Consider the following 18,342-nt stretch of genomic DNA (forward strand, 5'->3'; position numbering starts at 1 on the left):
CTATACACACATACACACACATACACAGACACAAACAGAAGCAGAGAGAGGACAGACTTGCAGACACACAGGAGAGAGATGCAGTGAGATGACAGCATTGCAGACACACAGAAACACACTCATAAACACACTTCACCCGAAGACGATGCGGAGAAAGAGAGCTGTAAACACACACACATACACACGTTGGGCACACATTGAAGCAGAAGGAGAAAACGCACGCACACACACACACACACCGAGGTGTAGGCTGTAAAAGACACAGTGGGCTCACATACATATTCATGCATGCACATCCTGGGCTTCCCAGTTTAGGGATAATGTGTGAGACGAGAGCTGTGTGTCCGGAGTGCAGCAGTCTCCACAGTGTTGGGGCTCTGCTCGCCCTGCTGCAGGAATACACACACTGCCCCCTGGTGGAAACAAACAGGGGTGCAAACTCCCAACGCCAGAAGTCCATTATTGAAAAATGGTGCAGAGACTAAAGGAAAGACAGTAGTTTGAACTGCTCAAAGTCCCAGCATATTATTCACTTATTAGTCTAATCACAAACTCCAGACTTATCCCCAGTAGTAGTAATAGTAGGAGTAGTGGTAGTAGTAGGAGTAGTAGTACTAGTAATAGTAGAAGTAGTACAAGTAATAGTAGTAGTATAGTGGTGATAGTAGTAGTAGTAGTAGTAGTAGTAGTAGTGATTATAGTAGTAGCAGTAGTAGTGGTAGTGGTGGTGATAGTAGTAGCAGTAGTGGTAGTAGTAGTAGTGGTTGTAGTAGTTGTAGTAGTAGCAGTGGTAGTGGTAGTAGTAGTAGTAGTAGTAGTGGTGGTGGTGGTGGTAGTAGTGGTAGTAGTAGTAGTTGTAGTAGTGGTGGTGATGGTAGTAGTAGTAGTAGTGGTGGTGGTGGTGGTGATAGTAGTGGTGGTAGTAGTGGTAGTAGTAGTAGTGGTGGTGGTGGTGGTGGTAGTAGTAGCAGTAATTGTAGTAGTGGTGATGATAGTAGTAGTAGTAGTAGTAGTGGTAGTAGTGGTAGTAGTGGTGGTAGTAGTAGTGGTTGTAGTAGTAGTGGTGATAGTAGAAGTAGTAGTAGTAGTGGTGGTGGTGGTGGTGGTAGTAGTAGTAGTGGTTGTAGTAGTAGTGGTGGTTGTAGTAGTAGTAGTAGTAAAAGTAGTGGTGATAGTAGAAGTAGTAGTAGTAGTGGTTGTAGTAGTAGTGGTGATAGTAGAAGTAGTAGTAGTAGTGGTTGTAGTAGTAGTGGTGATAGTAGAAGTAGTAGTAGTAGTAGTGGTGGTGGTGGTAGTAGTAGTAATGGTAGTAGTAGTAATAGTAGTGGTGGTGGTGGTAGTAGTAGTAGTAGTAGTAGTAGTGGTGGTGGTGGTGGTAGTAGTAGTGGTGGTGGTGGTGGTGGTGGTAGTAGTAGTAGTGGTGATAGTAGAAGTAGTAGTAATGGTAGTAGTAGTAATAGTAGTGGTGGTGGTGATAGTAGTAGTAGTAGTAGTGGTAGTAGTAGTAGTAGTGGTAGTAGTAGCAGTCCTTGTAGTAGTGGTGATGATAGTAGTAGTAGTAGTAGTAGTAGTAGTAGTAGTAGTAGTGGTGGTGGTAGTAGTAGTGGTGGTGATAGTAGAAGTAGTAGTAGTAATAGTAGTGGTGGTGGTGGTAGTAGTAGTAGTAGCAGTACTTGTAGTAGTGGTGATGGTAGTAGTAGTAGTGGTTGTAGTAGTAGTGGTGGTGGTGGTGGTGGTAGTAGTAGTAGTGGTGATAGTAGAAGTAGTAGTAGTGGTAGTAGTAGTAATAGTAGTGGTGGTGGTGGTGGTAGTAGTAGTAGTAGTAGTAGTAGTGGTAGTAGAAGCAGTACTTGTAGTAGTGGTGATGATAGTAGTAGTAGTAGTAGTAGTGGTCGTTGTTGTTGTAGTAGTGGTAGTAGTAGTAGTGGTGGTTGTAGTAGTAGTACTAGTGGTGGTTGTAGTAGTAGTGGTGGTGGTAGTAGTAGCAGTACTTGTAGTAGTGGTGATGATAATAGTAGTAGTAGTAGTACACTGTAAAAAATTTCAAGTCTCACCAACTAAAAAAATCTTAGTGACCCGTTGCACCTAATTTTTTTAGTTGGTCTAATTTAAGCTCTGCAAATTGCAAATTTTAAGTTCTGCTGACAACTACAGAATTCAGTCTAATTAAAGAAAATAAGTTGAGCCAACAAAATGTTATATATTAACCAAATACACCTAGTGAGTCCAATAAAATGTTTTATGTTGTTCCAGCTACAATTGTTTAGTTAAGGTAATTATTCATTAGTATCCAAGTTGTCTGAACTATACATTTTATGCTTGATGAAGTAAATTCAAAGTATACAGAATATAATTAAGTAATTGTGCATTTTATTTGCATGTCAAAAAGTAAACATAAAATATTACCAAACAGGCATATGAGAGCTGCTTTATAAATGTAATAAAAATTGAAACGTCGTCGAGTCAGGAGGACAAGAATGAGCCATGACACCAACGTTAGCTCAATGCTAATTTATTAGCAATACGCTAACGGCAAAAACACACTGGTTCTAAGGGAGGGGGGACACTAACACGCATACAACACACATCCAGGGAAACGGGAGAACTGACCGCGGAGCTGTATGTGGTTGAAAAAAGTATCTAAAAAAGTACTTAATTAGAAATCCATTGGGCTTCAGCAAATGCTTAATTACTACGCAGATCTAGCTAGCTAAGTAGCTAACGTTAGTCCGCATGCTAACAGTTTGCCGACGTGAGGTAAACTTAAATTCCAAACGGACAGTTAACGCGTAACGGTTAACCGTTAATCGGTAGCTTGTCCTTGCCAACCACAACAGTATTAACACTAACATTACTAAACTCATAGCAAAGTTAAACACTGAAAAACAACTTGTTGGCTTAGCTCTAGTTTTGATAACTATACGTTTGGAAAATATGTTGAAATACGACCTAGTTCAAAATTCAAACTCAACAAACACCACCAAGTTAGTTGTGTTAGCTTAGTAAAGATCCACATTTACTTCACTCAGTGAACGTTTGAAGTCCTCTAGATAAATGGTGAACCGCTGGGTCTTCATTTTAGTTTTGGTGCAGAAGGCGCCAAGAAAATCTTCTCTCGAGCATGCGCATTAGTTTCACCACTACCACTATTGCTCGTCCAACACAGTTTTTTACTTTGGACTTGACATGTTGACTGAGAACGATAATGCTCATTCACTGAACACAAAATATTAAGTTGAATGGTAAAAATGCAGCAGCTGATGGCACAACTCGTTTTTTGTTTTTGGAGTAACTATTTTTATGTTTCATGCTTTGCCCACATAAATTTTTATATTCACAGAACATAAGCAAACAAAGATTTTTTACAGTGTAGTAGTAGTGGTTGTAGTAGTAGTGGTGGTTGTAGTAGTAGTAGTAGTAGTAGTAGTAGTAGTAGTAGTAGTAGTAGTAATAGTAGTAGTGGTAGTTGTAGTAGTAGTAGTAGTAATAGTAGTGGTGGTGGTGGTAGTAGTAGTAGTAGTAGTAGTAGTAGCAGTACTTGTAGTAGTGGTGATGATAGTAGTAGTAGTAGTAGTAGTGGTTGTAGTAGTAGTGGTGGTTGTTGTAGTAGTAGTAGTAGTAGTAGTAGTAGTAGTAGTAGTGGTGGTGGTAGAAGTAGTGGTTGTAGTAGTAGCAATAGTAGTAATAGTGGTAATAGTAGTAGCAGTAGTAGTAAAAGTAGTGGTAGTGGTGGTAGTAACTGCAGTCGTTATCTCAGAAACAAGCTCACAGGCTCAGACCAGACAAAAACAATACGCCTGAATGAATCAAACTCCAATAGCACTAAGGGAAATATATGTGAACAAACCAAAGCAAAACCTACAAATAGCTTTGTTTTGAATACTCAAAATTCAAGAACGTTTGTAAAAAAGATTCTTTCCAAAATATTATGTTAAATGTCTCAGATTCCACAGCCTCTCTGATATTCAGAAATGCCCACCCCTGGAGAGCTGGACACCAACAATACAATACATCCACGTCTGCCGCCGTAAAAAGGATGCTGAGTGACAATGGCAGGAGACACACACACACACACACACACACACACACACACACACACACACACACATACTTTCATACACATAGTTGTGGAAGAAAAACAAAAGAAAAACAGCCTCACTATAACTTAAATACTCTGCTGCTTTACTTTAGTATTTATTTACTTGGGTTTTATGGGATTTATGTTTTTTTCTACAATTGTCATAATACAGTGTCATATGGAAGAAAAGTTCAATTTTAATTTCCTTTTTCACAAATTATGTAATGTTCAATTCAATAGTCTCAAAGTCTGTAACTCAAACCCCTGCAATACACATGCACCATTATGTGATTGCCATGCCAATATAGCACCTTGAATTGAATCGAAATTGAAAGAGAGAGGGTGAGAGTGTGTGTGTGTGTGTGTGTGTGTGTGTGAGAGAGAGAGAGAGAGAGAGAGAGAGAGAGAGAGAGAGGGACTATAAGGCAGAAGGAGTCAGAAAGAGATAGACAAAAAGAAAGTGTATAAGGTCAATGAGCAGTGCTGACACAGGCTCGCGTGCGAAGCCGGCCCCTCGGGAGGAAGTGAGGCGTGTGAGAATGGCAGACAGCGATGTCTCGTCTCACCGCCTGCCCCCACTCCCTAACCCCTGGCTCCCTCCCTCAACCTTCTCACTTCCTGCCGTAGTTTTTCTGGGGCCCTGCCAAACGGCACCAGTCTCATTTCAAAACAGCAGCATTATGGAAGATGGAGAAGGAAGCGTGTGTTTTCGGCCGTGTCTCGTTGGTTCACTCCAGGTTGACACACACACACACACACACACACACACACACACACACACACACACACACACACACACACCCTTTTTTTTTTTTTGCTTTTTTGCTGATTCTTCAGAATCTGCCCTCCTCTGTTTTTTTGTTGTGTCTGGAAGTTGCCATGAGAGAACAATAAATTATTTCACTTTAATCTATTCAGAACAGCAGGCTTGTAGTTTATTGCATTTTCTGCTTTTTACACCAATCATATGCAATGTAGAGCAAAAGAGAGGGAGAGAGAAAGCCAGAGAGGGGGAGAGAGATAGATAGAGAGAGCGAGATGGTGAAGCATGTGTCAGTTAATTGACTGCTAGTTTCTCTGTAAACTAAGAGCGACTCAGGTGTCCAGAACCTTCTGTCTGGCTTCACTTGGGCCCAGCTGCTGTGTGACCTGCCTTCAGCAGCAGCACAGTGGCTCTGAGGGCATGACCCGCACTACAGACGGGAAGACCACCCCCACAGTCTGGCCGCCTCTCCCCACACACAGGTACCATGCTCTTACACATCGCAGAGGAGGTGGAGAGGAAACGCAGTCTTTGGAAGGTTCACAGACATATGTAAACTTGTGTGTGTGTGTGTGTGTGTGTGTGTGTGTGTGTGTTTGCCACTTATCATGACCTTGAGTCTTGGCATACTGATCAGAGAGCAAAACCTCTACAACCACCAACATTTGTGCCACTTCCTGTCCCAGCATGCTTTTCTTCCTGTAGATTCATATCACATATATCACATGACCTGAACATTCATGCGTTACACACAGACAGTCAACTCTTCACTGCTTCTTGTTTGTTTAACGCACCCTTTTCACTACTGGTGCCTGATATTTATCCCACTGTCATTTCATAACCCAACAGATTGGTAATAATCTGAATGATGGGTATGTATACAGCCTCTCTGCTCGTATGCAGTGTTAGGAGTTTAGTGCACACTTTGGAGTTCACACTGGAGAATGATTCAGTTCCATGCATCCTTTGTCTGTTTCTGACTCATTACAAGTGTAGAGACAGTGATAACAAAATGCTGCATTACAACTATAGTTCCTTGCACATCAAAGTTCAGAATATATACGCCGTATTCTTAATTGTGTAAAGGAATGTATAAAGGAATCGAACACCTCCCTTTCTTCCTCTCCCTCACTTTCACTTCCTGTGGTGCTGGCCAGACTCCACTGGCTGATTTACTGCCACGGGGTCAGAGTTTTACACCAGCTCCACATACGTCTTCTTCTCCCGTCTCCTTCTCCTCCACCACCTCCACCCCCACGTCCTCCACAGCAGTCACTAGACTTTCATCTGCATACCTGGGCTGTTGCTGAAGGGTGGGAGAGAGAGGGAGAGAGAGAGAGAGAGAGGAGAGGAAGAGAGAGAGAGGCACACATCTGATAAACATTCGGAAGGTACTTGTCTTTCACTCTCTCTGTGTTTCCACATATTTCCATTGTTTCCACATTTTCCCAGACAAACTTTTTTTTTACTTTTAAAATGAATTCTCCAGTTCCAAAGTTTCAGAAATAGTCTATTCTGTGGATTTATAGAGTCAGGACTATACAGGGCCTGTGTATCTCGAATAAACCTGTGGAATCATAGTCTTTACTTGAACTTGGAGACATATGTTTAAATATTTTTGTTATTATAGATAACAAACAAATAGATAAAAATCTATAAAATAACTTTAGCTATTGTTATGGTTACATGTGACCTGATTGATTTACAGCCAACTGAAGTATTTTTATGAGTCTATTAAAATGAAGTTTGGAAGACCAAACAGATTTAATATGCAAACAGTATCTATTTTCACCAAAGCCACAAAGTCCCTTCTGTGGCTACTTTATTAGACACGTCTGACCTTTCATGACTGGAGCTTCCTCATATGGAAATGAGACATGTGACCCTGGAGTGTAGCACAAAATCAGGTAGGCATGTTTTCTTTGGATCAGTCTCAGTGTGTGTCCACGTTGAAACGGGAACATTGAATGATCTGAGTGGCATTGAACGAGGCGTGGTCACCGGTGCTACACCAGCCAGTGCCTGTATTTTAAAAACCGACAATCGTGTAGGGTTTTCTCATACAGTGGTGTCCAGAATATATGGAGAAAGGTGTGGTTGATGTCCAGTGAAAAGGGACCTGGTTTATGTAAACAACTCGCTGATTAAGGTGGCCAGAGGAGGACGGCAGGAATCGTGCTAATGAAAAGGTGGTGCGCAGTCAAACAGATCGCAACTGAACGCACAGCTCATTCCTTAGTGGATCTGCTATTACTGCATACGGCCAGTTCAAGTACCACTGATCTGGAAACAGAATAGCAAGACAAAATGGATCCCTGAGCAGCGTAAAAACATCACGTTCTGACACAAATCCAGACTTCTGCTACACCGTGCTGATGGGAAGGACCATAAGCAGCAGTTCAGACTGGTGGAGGTGGAGAATGTTGTGGGGTGTGGGGAATGTTTTCTTGGCACACCCTGGGTCCTCAGATACCTGGGGATGGATGTCTGGACAGTAGGGCTCACCTAAGCGTCCCTTCATGGCAGGTGTTCACCCTCAGAGAGAAGGACACTTTCAGCAAGGTCATCCACCATGCCACAAGGGTCTTATAGTCATGGTTTGATGGCAGGAACACGGCAGCTAGTTCTTCTTCACTGGCGTCCACAGTCCCCAGATCTTAATCCTGTAGGGCATCACAGGGACGAGGTAGAACAGGCTGTTCAGAGCATGTCAGTACCTCCAACTCATTTATAGGCAACTTCGAGATGCTGTGCTGTCTGTTTCTAATAAAGTGACTATTTTGTGTATATATTTGTATAAACAGTAATACTATGAAAAAAAGATAGGGAAGAAAGTTTTTGAGTATCTTCACATCAAATAATTAGAAACTGCTCAGTATAACTGAGAACAGGGAAGTAATAATGCCCCATTAGTTTTCACATATATAAGGAAACCACAGCGAGAGAAAGGCACGTATATGTACTTACACATTTGAAACCCGCTCTGGTACAGACAGCACACAACACACACAAACACACAAAACACACACACAAACACACAAACAGTCTAGTGTCTTATTAGTTTGTATTTTTAATGAGCTGTACATTTTGCTTCGATCCAGCATGTCTCTGTGGATAATCGGATTTGTTTTGGTCCAGAGACACTTGCATTTGAAATACGCCTTTTATAACAGATCTGTGATCCAGGAAAAAATACTGAATGGTTGTGAAAGCAATTTATGACTTTCCATAATCCATAATTTGTAGTGTAGAAAAAATACTTTCTCATATATTTTCCCAACCTATTCCACTGCTCAAAAATCTATTGGTCTCTAGGGTGCAGATTCAACCTTCACGATCAAATGTCATCACGCACACACACACACATATGCAGATACACTCACACACATATATACACACACAAATACATAGACATGCACACAAGGACATGCACATATGGACATGCATACACAACTGCGCATACATGCACATTGACATAAAAGCTCTCACATAACTTGAGCATTGATCAAGCCTGGTGCTGCTCTGGTAGTGGTTCGGTCTGCTCTGGTAGTGATTCAGTCTAATCTGGTAGTGATTCAGTCTAATCTGGTAGTGATTCAATCTGCTCTGGTAGTGGTTCGGTATGCTCTGGTAATGATTCAGTCTGCTCTAGTAGTTATTCTGTCTGCTCTGGTAATGATTCAGTCTGCTCTGGTAGTGATTCGGTCTGCTCTGGTAATGATTCAGTCTGCTCTGGTAATGATTCGGTGTGCTCTGGTAGTGGTTCGGTGTGCTCTGGTAGTGATTCGGTCTGCTCTGGTAATGATTCAGTCTGCTCTGGTAGTGGTTCGGTCTGCTCTGGTAGTGATTCAATCTGCTCTGGTAGTGGTTCGGTCTGATTTGGTAGTGATTCAGTCTGCTCTGGTAGTGGTTTGGTCTGCTCTGGTAGTGATTTAGTCTGCTCTGGTTGTGATTTAGTCTGCTCTGGTTGTGATTCAGTCTGCTCTGGTCAGTTTGATTGGGGTTTGGTCTGTTCTTTTTGAGTTTCAGTCTGCTCTGGTAAGTTTGGTCTGTTCTTCTTGAGGTTCAGTCTGCTCTGGTATGTTTGGTCTGTTCTCCTTGAGGTTCAGTCTGCTCTGGTAAGTTTGGTCTGTTCTTCTTGAGGTTCAGTCTGCTCTGGTATGTTTGGTCTGTTCTCCTTGAGGTTCAGTCTGCTCTGGTATGTTTGGTCTGTTCTTCTTGAGGTTCAGTCTGCTCTGGTAAGTTTGGTCTGTTCTTCTTGAGTTTCAGTCTGCTCTGGTAAGTTTGGTCTGTTCTTCTTGAGGTTCAGTCTGCTCTGTTAAGTTTAGTCTGTTCTTCTTGAGGTTCAGTCTGCTCTGGTAAGTTTGGTCTGTTCTTCTTGAGGTTCAGTCTGCTATGGTAAGTTTGGTCTGTTCTTTTTGAGTTTCAGTCTGCTCTGGTAGGCCTGAGTTAAATCACTTAAACAACAGGGTGAACAGCCCTTAGCCACGTAGATGTTTGCCTCTGGGAGATTCACAGAAAAGTTGCTTCATATTGGTAAAGTGCATGTGAGTATGTGTGTACATATATGACATTGTATCACACATAAATACATGCATATAAATCAATCAGCTTCTCACATGTAAAGGTGTTTAAATATTTAAATAAGATTAAAAGAGCAAAGTTGAGGTGTATATATATATATTTGCATTGTATTACTTCCAGAACATGTTTGTCATGGTTTCATGTTCCCCTGTGATGAACCTCCAGGGCTCGGTGACTCATTCTCTACTTTGGAGAACTTACTTGTAGTAATATTTTTAAAACATCCAAATTTCTCATAATATGCTTCATTTCTGCAGCAGTTTGATGATGGTTACTGGATTAGACACACATTGTTCAATCCAGAAGATTTTGCTATGTCCCTTGCCCAAGTCCTGTCGTGCTTGAAAGACAACCCACCGTTCTGGAGCACCCACAAGGCTCAGGGGGGCGTGTCGGGTGTGCGAGGGAGAGAGAGGGAGAGCAGCTGCTCCCCAGCATGGAGGGGAGGTGCATGTCACGGCCCTGTAGTTTCTTCCCGGGCCCCAGTGACACCAGGTTTCACTTCTTGTCACGGAGGGTGTGGATGGCGACACAAGGGCACCGGGTACAGAGCAGCAGGACGAACAGGAAACACTTAGCCTGGAGCATTGCGTGCGAGATAGAGAGAAGTGGGCTGTGGTTTGGGTGTGTGCACATATGTGTGTGTGTGTGTGTGTGTGTGTGTGTGCGTGTGTGTGTGCGTGTGTGTGTGTGTGTGTGTGTGTGTGTGTGTGTGTGTGTGTGTGTGTGCGTGCATGGCTGTTGGTGTATATGTTTCTCCACCTCTGGACTGGTGTGTGTGGGTGGGTAGAAGACAACCAGTGGTCTTGGAAGAGATTACAGTTAAGCAAAGACATTTTAGTTCTGATGTCAGTCACTCCCCATGACTTATGAATGACTAAAACATGTGCATATAGAACAGAGTCTGAGAACCATAGCTGCATGCTCTGGTTTTCAGTCTAATAACCAGTCATACGTTTTCATCTTCATATGTTCATGTATAGGTATTTTGTTTCTAGTGTTGCACATCATCATACACTCATCTTACACAATTATGGTGCCCATCAACAAAATGTGAGGCTAAGGTGTGTGGTTTGGGTGGGGCTCTGGTAGGCCCAGTGTGTGCACACCTATCATCTGCACACCTGTCACTTGCACAACTAATCACCTGCACACCTGACACCTGCACAACTAATCACCTGCACACCTGTCACATGCACAACTAATCACCTGCACACCTGACACCTGCACAACTAATCATCTGCACACCTGTCACTTGCACAACTAATCACCTGCACACCTGACACCTGCACAACTAATCACCTGCACACCTGTCACATGCACAACTAATCACCTGCACACCTGTCACCTGCACAACTAATCACCTGCACACCTGTCACCTGCACAACTAATCACCTGCACACCTGTCACATGCACACCTGTCACCTGCACAACTAATCACCTGCACACCTGTCACCTGCACAACTAATCACCTGCACACCTGTCACCTGCACAACTAATCACCTGCACACCTGTCACCTGCACAACTAATCACCTGCACACCTGTCACATGTTCTCCCGGTCCCTGTGCACCCTGCATCTGCACACCCAGCACCTGTTCACACCCAGTGCGTGTTCACCATAACATGAAGTGACAGCTCACCTTCACGCACCTGCAGGCAGCAGATCCCAGGAGGACTCGATCAGAGAGAAGGAAAAACACACACACACACACACACAGACACACACACAAGGCTGAAGAAAAAGGAAGTAGAGGGCATGAGAAGGAAACCATCTCCATGGAGACGGTGGTGGAGGGCGGGGCACGAGTATGCGATGTGCACATTCGCTGGTAGCCGGTTCATCGCTCACTGGCTGTTTGCTCCGTGTTGTCAGTGTTGTGTGTGCAACCCCGCACTGAGACACCAGACATGCATGTCCCGTGTACACTGGACCCCTGCAGACGCACTTCAGAAAGTCATTGGTTTAAGTGTTTAGGCCAGCTTTGTTTGTGTTTAGACCAGATTTGCTTGCGCACACACTATTTTTCAAAGCTGTGGAGATGGAGTCAGGAAGAGGGGAGAGATGAGGTGAAAGTTTGCATCACATATTTTAACAGCCCATCCCGCCCATCTGAGTCCTGCTTAGCCGAGCTCTATGTGCCATGTTTCTGCAGACTAGCGATGTTGTGCTCGTGCAACGGGACAGATATCCGTGTCGTACCGTTTCTCTTCATCGTAGAGCAGCAACAGCGATGTGGCCCTACACGCCTGTTCTGTAAGTGTTCAGCTGAGTCTGTAAGTGCCTCGTCAGGCTCTCCACGCTCGTGACCTTTCAGGCTCTCGGCTCTCGTGACCTTTTGTCGCGTGTCTCCGTTGTCTCTGTTGTCCTCGCCCTGCGGTTTGTGTAATCTTATCTCCTCCATCTTACTGCGTAAGGGACTGTTTCCTCAGCTCTGTTTTCACAGCCTCTCTGCCTCTGTCCCTCTTCTCTGTCCTACGTGAGCATGTAGGTGTTGATACAAATGTGCACAAATGCAGTATTAAGATGGCAGTATTGGATGTGCTGGATATTGGATACATGTCCGTCCGCCCTCAGCCTGCTGCGGTTGCTGTAGTTACTGTTGTCATTCTCTACGCAGGATAATCTCTGTGAGCTCTCTCTCATACAACTCCTGCCTCTTCCCACACTTCTGAACCTTGATCAATAACTAATTAAAAAGGTGAGAAGTGGATTAGACCAGTGGAATTCAGGCTTTTACACACGTTCACACACTCAAATCCATCTTCACACTATACTCAGGCTTTTACACACGTTCACACACTCAAATCCACCTTCACACTATACTCAGGCTTTTACACACGTTCACACACTCAAATCTACCTTCACACTATACTCAGTCTTTTACACACGTTCACACACTCAAATCTACCTTCACACTATACTCAGTCTTTTACACACGTTCACACACTCAAATCCATCTTCACACTATACTCAGGCTTTTACACACGTTCACACACTCAAATCTACCTTCACACTATACTCAGGCTTTTACACACGTTCACACACTCAAATCTACCTTCACACTAGGCTTTTACACACGTTCACACACTCAAATCTACCTTCACACTATACTCAGTCTTTTACACATGTCCACACATGTTGTTTATACTAATAAATCATATATTAACCAATATAACCCATAGCTAACCCATAGCAATATAATTCATTATTATTATTATTACACATTACCCTTTAAGATGTTATAGATGTTATTTTGAAACCTACTGAAACTCAGGCCAGACACAACCTCATACAAACACATACCAATACATACGAGATACAAACAGATACAGCCACATACAAATACATATAAACAGATACAACCACATACAACCAGGTGTAACCAGACAGAACTGCTTCCTGCTGCTTTCTGCTTTGTGAGTGTTGGCGGCCATTTTGAGCCCCCTTGTTTTCCCTGGCTCTTGTTTAAAGAGCAGTAATTTCCACCTAATTAGTGCTCACTGCTTTAATTGCGGTTTACAGAGCTGTAGTGTTTTATTGGGCTTGTGGATGTGTGTTTGTGTACAGCCTCTGAGGTCCCGTTAGGCTGTAGTAGGCCACAGTGCTTTTTCTCCACTCTGTTGTGGTTGCTGCTCTGATGGCAGGCAGGCTGATGCATACAGAGAGAGAGAGAGAGAGAGAGAGAGAGAGAGAGAGAGAGAGAGAGAGGTCATTAGAAAAGACCTGCTCATTACCACAGCCAGTTCACCATTAGCGGTCAAACGTCCTACATGGGCTTTCTCCACTGGTGAGCGCTCTGTCATCCAACACCCTGGAAACTTCATTTAATTTCCTGTATGGTTACTCAGGACCAATGTAATCCGAGAGGCTCCCATTTACTGCTGGGCGTATAACAATTAGAGGGTAGATTTACAGCACATCAGCATGGTAGGACACCAGGACCAGTAGTGTACAGCTCTGCCATACATCTCAATATTTACCCACCTTTTACTACATTCCCTCCAGATAAAGGCTGAAATGGGTACTGATTGTGTGAGCAATGTTTTCTGACAGGCAGCGGTTGGAGAAGGCAGAGATGTGGAAAAGCCCGGCAGAGGTGAATAATTTATTGCAGAGACTGTAGCATGAGTATGGCTGAACTGCCGTCTGCCTTGTTATAGCTGTCATCGCACGGCTCGGTCCTCTATAGCACGATGGAGGGCCGTTCACTCTCCGATACCTCTGCAGCAGACCGACGGGCTTGACTGCTGATTACTGCCCCTCATAAAGAGACTGAAAGAGAGATAGAGAGGGAGAGAAAGAGACTGAAAGAGAGACAGAGGGGGAGAGAGAGACCTATCACCGCTTTCTAACATACACCAACCAGTGATGACACCAACTTTAGTGTGGATGTAATCAAGAAGCCCCATGTACGTGCACCAGCTACTTGTTGCTCTTCTCCAAGTTCTCCCAGTTCTCCCAGTTGATTACCAGTGCAGAGTTCAGAAAACAGCAGTGGACTCCTGTGAGGTGAATCCATTCGGGAACATGTGGGAACGACACCAAGACAGGAACACCTCTGCAGTATTGTAGAACCCTGTAAACAAATAAGCAAACATCACATAAACACCTGGTGGTGCTGAAAGAGGCAGACTTTTGTAGCCAATAGGAGTTGAGCAGGGGGCGTCGCTCTCTTTTAAGCTCGATCTCTGCTGTGTTCTGCCGCACAGGCAGCCCTAGTGACCCACATATCCAATGGCATTTTCCATCTGCCTTCATCCCTGTGTATTGTTATCAGGTGGCCTAAAAGGCCTTATTCCAGCATTTCACCTTGGCTGGCAGGCAGGCAAACTGGCAGGCAGTCAGACAAGCATAGAAAGCTCCAAGAGAGGGCAGGAGCAGTGAAGTGTGTGTGTGTGTGGGGGGGGGATAGTGCACTCGAGTTCATTTCTCTAAAGGATATCAACAATCTCTCTGTGCCCGCACTCAGACAGTGGGTTCATAGCACGTGACTTCCTACATCTCCTTTCAAGAGCAGCGACTACCCTGCCTGCGTTTCATACATATTAAGGGTGTTGCTACTCCAATAAACATCTACAAGCGTGTTAGCATGCTCGTAAAATGGCCGCCACAACAGTAAAGCTGGACTAACTGTTGTCATAAAGTTAACAACAACGTGTGGAGGGCTTGGGGAGAAGCTTCCGGATGTGTGCAGCAGCTGGAGACTCTGGTGAGCGCAAGCTTCTGCAGAGTCAGGAGAACATACGAGGGTTCTTCTCCCATCGGGATGGTGTTTCGCCAGATGTGTCATTTAACGGAAAAGCACACAGCATGGAAAACCTGTAAATGTTACATGTGATCCAGAGTGATGCTATCGTGACCCTTACAGATGTCATGGAGCGCGCTAAAACTGTACAACACCAGTCTTACTCCGTGTCAATCTTTATATTCCCATACAAACTGGTGTTCGTCAGCTAATTCACACAACACAGGGGATCATTCTGAAACACACTGTATATGATGAGAATGTCAGCATTGCTCAAAAGTGGGTACACTTACAATCTTCCAGCACTTGGGAGCCTCCCTCTTTCTTGTCTCGATCTGTGCACAGATGTCTCCCGAAGGCCCAGCCCCAGAGCTCCGGATCCAGCAAACACGCAGATAAGCTCAGCTCGGCGTCCAGATCCTCAGCCCACAGCACCTCGGGGGTTAAAGGCGGCCACTGCCCACATCTGGGAGTCATTACAAACATTCCACATGGCTTACCACATGTTTTTACACAGCCTAAACCCCACAAAGCACATTTTGCTGTCCAGGATTGGAAAAGTGACTTTTCAAAGAATGCATTTCAGATCATTAAACAGCGTTATAGCCTCTTTTTTTCTTTAACAGGACAGCCTGTCCCTGTATGAGACAGTAATAGAAAATAGTGTAGTGTGTGTGTGTGTGTGTGTGTGTGTGTGTGTGTTCTCCTCTCTGAAGCAGCAGACCTCTGCAAACATCACGGGTCCTGCTCTCTCTACCCCTAGGCAGGACTTGTGACCCATCAAAACTCAAATGGTTTTCAGGCTTTCTCAAATAACAAACCAAATCTAAACTAAACAAAACTAAACTAAACCCAGAGTGTGAAGGAATCTAAAATGAGACCCGGATCAAGCAATAGCACCATAGACCAAGCTCACGATTCGAGCAATCTAAAGGCCCACTGGAAACAGGTGTGAGGACCTCGGCTTTCTATGAGCATCGTTTACTCGGCCAATAACATGGAATCTTACACAAGACTCGAGTGATGTTACGGAGATGACCATAATCCATACGGTTTTATCAGTTATCCATTATGTAACTGAATACGGACATCGATTTAAGCTGTTGCTTCTACAGCGATTGATGTCACAAAACACTGCTGACGAATTAGTGATAAAGATATAACGAGAGTTATTTGAACGCAGATATCAGCTGCCAAAAATAAGGAAAACAGTAGTACAGCACATTTTAATTAACCAGGGGTTTGGGGGTTAACGGTATTGGCTTAGTGGCAGCATTTGTCCAATTTGTAAAAGCATAGGACTGTAAACCAGAAATGCTCAGCCATTAAGTACTACAGAAGCGTACAGAACTGCATCAATCAGTGGCAAGTAGAGGATCCAGAAATAGCCGGTGGATCCGCCTTCAGTCTGCAAATAGCACTTCGTGTTAACGAGGCAAAGGAGAGGAAGTGATGGCGGTGACCAGGGGGTTTCGTGTGTGCCAGCCTTTCACAATTCAAAGATGTCAGTAACGGCCTCGACAGCGTTGTGCACCTGTTGTGGTCAACAAAACGCCAACGCGCAAACTGCTCGTCTAGACCGAAATGTGGTGAGAGCTGCACTTTGTGTAGACAGAAATCGAGTGTCACTCAAGATGCCAGCAGTTTTACGGACCGCACTCATCCAGCTGTTCTCACACTTTCTAGAACACGAGCTGTATAGCCAAGTTCAACTAAACGTAGTATCTGCACCAGCAAACACACTGCACCAACACCGCCCCTTTTGAAACGGTGTTAAGGCATGGGATCTCCTACAAAGTAAAATGTCACACTAATCTTTCTTAACGTGAGAAAGATCAGTCCTGGGAAACAGAAGGCATCAGTATATCTTATGTGTACCAGTCACTAAGTTGCTGCGCTTTGAGCAGGTTTTATCATCAAAAAAGGCGCGTGCACGACGGTAGCGCGCCAGTAGCGTGCCCTGAAGTGACTCGACGGAAGGGATGAGTGGGAGGAGCCGGCGAAGAGCGGCGGGGAGGGGCTTGGCTTCGTCCGCGATCACGTGACCGCAATGGCTGCTCGTCTGCTGCGGGTAGAGACAGATTTGGCTGCCGCTTCTGCGCCGACACAGGATTCGTCTTGCTTCGCTGAATTATAAGAGGACGCGGTCGGCAGCGTGCGGAGTGAAAATACCCTCGCGGTCCTCGTCCGGTCGACAGGACAGCAACTGCGAACCAAAAGGACCCTCTGGCGGAACCGTTTCTGGACTGAACTTCCACCAACCAACGCGGCGGTGGGAGGAGTCAACAGGTATCGGCGCTCTTTATGTCACAGCCGCGCAGGCGACAGCCCGACAGGTACCGTAACTGTAGCGCGGTCGGGTTCACCTCGACAAACACAAGTGGAAGTAGCCTGTCGGGGAGCGGGTGTTGTTCGCCGCTCGGCGTCAGAAACTTGGTGTAAAGCACTCCGCGTTTCATTCCTGTCACGAGAGGCGGTTTGTGCGTGAACGCGCGTAACGTCGTCCGCGTTGTGCCGCCGCAGTGGAGAACCGAGACGGAGCCGCGGCGAGACGCGTGTGGTTCGTCCCGCTGACGGAACCGCGGCGAGCAGTATTTGGACCGTTTGGTGCCATGAGCGTTTGCTGGCCACCGGTGGAAAAACCTATATAATTTGTTCGCCATACACAACATGGCATTCTTATATGATCCTTAACTACTGTAAATAGTGACACGTGAGCGCGCGTCCCAAACTCGTTTTACTGTATGAAGCGTCTATCGTGTGAAATGCGCCGCTCAATCTGTCGTCTTCAGGATAACTGACTAAATGTGACATGAAATACGAGCATCCCGTGTTCCCAAATACGTGTGCCCACGTTAATGCACCACACTGGTGAATTCTGTCAAACACCCGGCACCTTCAGGCCCAGATCACTACAGTCGTTAGTGCACTTTCTTTTGAGATCCCTTACATTTTCTTTCGCGCGGGCTTTTATAAATCTGCATCTTCTCTCGAAAAAGGGTCTGCGTCTGTTCAGCGTGTTGACAACAAAAAACTGCCTTATCACCCATTCCGGGATGAGTTTGGTGGTTTTAAGATTGGTTGTCACCAACATGTTGCTATAACAGCTGATAACGTACTCGAGGCCGCCTGGTGTTCCAGCTGAAAGGGGAAGCTTCCAGGGGCGAGATGTCAGTAGTTGAAAGAGGAATGAACACCTCATTTGAGGATTGCTTCCTTAAAACTGCTGCCATTCATCTAGGGCTTTATTTATCAACTGGCCTTGGCTTTCTGATTTCATTGTGCATTGCAGGAACGGGACCCAGTGTAAGCTCCCTCCCCTGTTTCTTCTCCTTCTCTCTCTCTCTCTCTCTCTCTTTATCCCTCTCTCTCCAAGTTTCTCTCCTTCTCTCTGATTTCCTTCTAAACTCTGGGGGAGGGAGAACTGACTAAATGGGACGATGCCTCGTGTTGTCTGCAGCGCAGGGCGAGGGTGTGTGTGTGTGTGTGTGTGTGTGTGTGTGTGTGTGTGTGTGTGTGTGTGTGTGTGTGTGTGTGTGTGTGTGTGTGTGAGTGATGGAGAGTGTGTGCAGAACTAGCGCTCACACAGACTCATCATTTATGTCAAACATTTCCAGGAACTAGTGAACAGAAACTCGGGCAATCTGTGTGAAATCTGCATTCCTCACC

At 44.8% G+C, this 18,342-nt stretch overlaps 1 protein-coding gene and 2 long non-coding RNA genes across 4 annotated transcripts in view; 1 reads left to right on the forward strand and 2 right to left on the reverse strand.

Moving 5' to 3' along the window:
* Positions 1–2,496: 2,496 nt before the first annotated feature.
* Positions 2,497–11,145, reverse strand: LOC143508310 (uncharacterized). Its single transcript, XR_013129316.1, has 3 exons — positions 11,068–11,145; positions 7,347–7,504; positions 2,497–6,147 (listed from the first exon to the last, which is right to left on the reverse strand). It is a non-coding gene; the product is annotated as an uncharacterized LOC143508310 (long non-coding RNA).
* Positions 11,146–12,897: 1,752 nt separating this feature from the next.
* On the reverse strand, positions 12,898–15,818 carry LOC143508309 (uncharacterized). The gene is made up of 4 exons (XR_013129315.1): positions 14,967–15,818; positions 13,899–14,004; positions 13,413–13,700; positions 12,898–13,077 (listed from the first exon to the last, which is right to left on the reverse strand). It is a non-coding gene; the product is annotated as an uncharacterized LOC143508309 (long non-coding RNA).
* An 881-nt stretch (positions 15,819–16,699) lies between these two features.
* rarab (retinoic acid receptor, alpha b) overlaps positions 16,700–18,342 on the forward strand; it is an 89,332-nt gene continuing 87,689 nt past the window's right edge. The window contains exon 1 of one of the 2 annotated variants that reach the window (XM_076996737.1): positions 16,700–16,962. The gene's annotated coding sequence lies outside the window, so the exon portion shown is untranslated. Of the gene's footprint in view, positions 16,963–16,987; positions 17,010–18,342 lie in introns of those variants that run through there. The other variant, XM_076996738.1, reaches the window with a different exon arrangement.

This window comes from Brachyhypopomus gauderio, chromosome 2 (genome assembly GCF_052324685.1).
Source record: "Brachyhypopomus gauderio isolate BG-103 chromosome 2, BGAUD_0.2, whole genome shotgun sequence".
Taxonomy (NCBI): domain Eukaryota; kingdom Metazoa; phylum Chordata; class Actinopteri; order Gymnotiformes; family Hypopomidae; genus Brachyhypopomus; species Brachyhypopomus gauderio.